We start from the raw sequence: 3,687 nt of genomic DNA on the forward strand, positions 1-3,687 counted from the left end.
TGGTTATTCACGTAAATAACCATTTGGAACACATCACACGTAGTTAATGCAGTGAACTCATATCTAAAAGAACCACTGAGAACTGCGTGGTTCCATTAGGACCATACAATCCTTCAAGAGCCCTACAGTTTTATTGAAACACGTAAACACTTCCCTTTTTCTTTCATGCGTTTTTTATTTATTTATCTGAGGTACCAGCCAACCAGCAATACAATTTCCACAAGCAGCCACAGACATTTTGCAGCCAAAGTTCATGAAGTTTATATAACATGTCTTTTTTGGTTGTCAGTTACTTACTGTACACCTCTTGTAATAAACTCTGTCCAGCAACACTGTTTGAGTTTCCATTAAAGGGACTGCATGGTGAGTACCACCTAGTGTTCAGACATGGTAACTTACATATTTACAAAAACATTACCTGAGGACATAGATGTTTTCAGTAGGGAAGCTGCATTCTGTCTGTATTTGCAAGTAGGAAGTAAAGTATCCGATGATTTACGATTGTAAGCACTTAGGACATAGGGCAGTGACCTTTACTTCCATTTCGTTGCCTGAGAGCAAGTAACATTGTAACTACAAAATAAAAAAGAAAAAGAGAAGAAAGATCTTATAGATGACTTCTGTTTTCATAATAACCCTTTAAACACTCATATCTCTTTGAGCATAAATAAGTGTGACAGGTTGGCTTGTATGGTGCACACAGTGCTCGGTGCACATGGTACTCAGTGCGCACGGCGCTCAGTGCATTCGGTGCGCACAGAACTTGGTGCACCCGGTGTGCATAGCGCTTCTGTGCAAGTGGACCAATTCGTGCACACAGTGCTTGTTGCACTCGCTAGTGGCAACCATGACGAGCATCCCATGGTTCCACGCCTGCACATCCTGTAAGGCGAATATACCACCCAGTGACAAACACCCGCTCTGTGTGCAGTGCCTGGGGGTCCAACATGCCACGGAGGCCATGGCCCAAGAGGACTTCTGCGACTTCTGCGCGACTTTTTAGCCCAGGGTACGTCGCAATAGGCTCAGAATGGCCATGGGTCTAGAGTGACGCTCAGTCTCCCACGGCAGAGCAGTCAGCAGCCCTCGAGGCCCCATCCCCACTCCTCCAGCTCTCACAGAGCCCCTCACAGGAGTTCCCTGCACTCAGGCTCCTGTGCCAAGACCTCGCAGTCGCTCCCCCTCCCCCCAGGTGAGAAGGGTGAAGCGCTCAAGGCAGGCGAGGAATATTATCTATCTCAAGGAGCAGATGGCCCAGGTCCTTGAGCTACTGTCTAGGCAGCAAGTTCCAGCGGCACCAGTAGAAGCCAGACCCCGCTACCACCCGCACCAACTTCGGCCAGTGGGTCTCCCATAGGAGCCCAGGCCAAGCTGGAGTCACAGCTTTTGATGGCGGAGGAGGACACGCTATCTTTAGCGGCCTCATGGGATGAGGACTCCTTCCCCACGGAGATGGAGGAAGAGGAGCCGGCGCCGTTGACTGTGGCGGAACCTAGCTCAGAGAGTGTTGAAAAAAGCCACTCGGCTTGCTTCATTGGAAGGCGTGGAGAAACTGGGCCTGGCAGGATTCCCCCCGGTTGTGCCCGAACCCTCAATGTAGGGTTACAGAGACACATCTAAAGAGGGCTTCCGCAGTGGAGGCGCAAGTGACCTGCCTGGCTAACACGGCAGGTATTCTCACCACATATTTAGACGGTGTGCTCACGAAGACCCCTCTCCCAGAGCCTGTGGCCACGGAGCTCCACCTCCTCACCAGTACGCTGCTCCAGCTCTCCTGTCTTCAAAGGCAAGACCTAGGCCAGAGCCTGGCTGTGGTGGCTCACAGACATCTATAGCTGTCGCAAGCAAGGGTACCCGACGCGGATAAGGCAGCATTGCTGGACTCATCGATATCCTTGGGACATACATTCGGGCCGGCTGTGGAGGAGATTTTACAGCACTCCCTTCGACAGCGCGAAGCATCTTGGCAGATAGCTGCGTTGCTCCCTCCACGTGCTCCGGCGTGGGGTAGGTCGAGCCATTGGCAGGCCCCTCAGGTGCATACCGTCACAAGGACGGTCCCAGTGCCCATGGCCACAGCGGCGATGGGAAACTGAGCCTCTCCACAGAGCACAAGGAACGCAGGGCATGGTGTGTCCGCGCAACAGCGTTAGGCAGTGGCTTCGGAGTGCTCCGCCCCAACCTCAGCAGCCCCAGCAGGGGATCTGAAGGCTTGCGGCCTCAGACCTACCCCTTCACCGCACAACAGCTGCAATACTGGTGTGCTTGTACCTCAGACACCTGGGTGCTCACTACCGTGCACAATGGTTACGCAGTGCAGTTCCATTTGGGTACCTCCCCCCTTCCAAGGAGTCACGCACACATTCATCTTCAGGTCTCGGTACTGAAAAAGGATGTGGCCACCTTGCTGTGCATGCAAGCCATTCGTCTCGTAGACCCCAACCTCTGCGGAGAGGGGTTCTACTTGAGATATTTTCTGGTACCCAAGAAAGATGGTGGCTTTTGCCCCATCTTAGACATAAGATTCCTCACCAAATTCTTGAAGGAGGTTCCAAATGCTGACTCACCATCACATTCTCCAGTCCAGCCGAGCGACTGGTTCACTACCATGGACTTACGGGACACGTATTTTCACCTTTCCATTCTTCCAGAGCACAGGAAGTACCTCTGCTTCACTTTTCAGGGAAGCGTTTACAAGTTCTCCATGCTGCTGTTCAGCCTCTCCCTAGCTCCTCGTACAATTTTCAAATGCATGGATGCTATCCTGGCTCCCTTGCAATTGCAGGGGATAAGAGTACTCTACTATCTCACTGACTAGCTGATTTGCGCTTAGTCGCGAGAGGGATCAGTGGCCTACACGATGATTGCGACGCAGCATCTGACGAGGCTGGGCCACACCATCAACGATGCAATGAGTCGGCTTACACAAGTGTGGTGCACGACGTACTTGGCACTCTGGCTGGACTCCAGTATGATGCACGCATACCTGTCGGCCGACAGAGTAGCAACTTTTCAGGGTTTTCTCTCCCTATTCCAACAGGGATCAAAGATCCCCTTGGTGCGGTTCCAAAAACTGTTGGGTATGATGGCCGCAGCCGTATCGGCCATCGAGTTGGGTCTATTACGCATCAGGTACCAACTTAACAAAAGACTGCACCCTTAAAAACAATTTAAAAAGGTCTCACATTATTTATTACATTTTAAATACATTTTAAACTTGCTAGAACTTTCTTCGTCACAAGTTACTGAAATTGGGTACTGCCTATAGAGGTTGTTAGTCTGTTATATCAATTGTCTGTCTTTATTTGAACAGAAAAAGTCTTCTGGTATTACTTTCTACAGTAAACTTCACTCGCTATGCTCGGAGCAGTCCCTGCTGGTATCAATGTGTACTGCAATACTGTAAAATACAAGTCAACTTTTATATAATCATACAGTAATATGTAAAGTAGGAGACCAAACTAAGAGGGACCTTTAAAATGCAACTTGCATTGGGATCCTAAATGTGACAGTGCTGTATAGTAACATAATCAGGACCACCAAATGACGTGTTAATAAACCACAATACAACAAATTATACATTTTAAAATGCGTAACACATGGTGACACTACTACCAAATCATTGTTTGTTCCCCTTCCCTTGTTATAACATCCTTTAAAAAGTATTCAAAAGAAACAACACAGATG

The sequence above is a fragment of the Acipenser ruthenus genome, chromosome 1 (genome assembly GCF_902713425.1).
Source record: "Acipenser ruthenus chromosome 1, fAciRut3.2 maternal haplotype, whole genome shotgun sequence".
Classification (NCBI taxonomy): Eukaryota; Metazoa; Chordata; class Actinopteri; order Acipenseriformes; family Acipenseridae; genus Acipenser; species Acipenser ruthenus.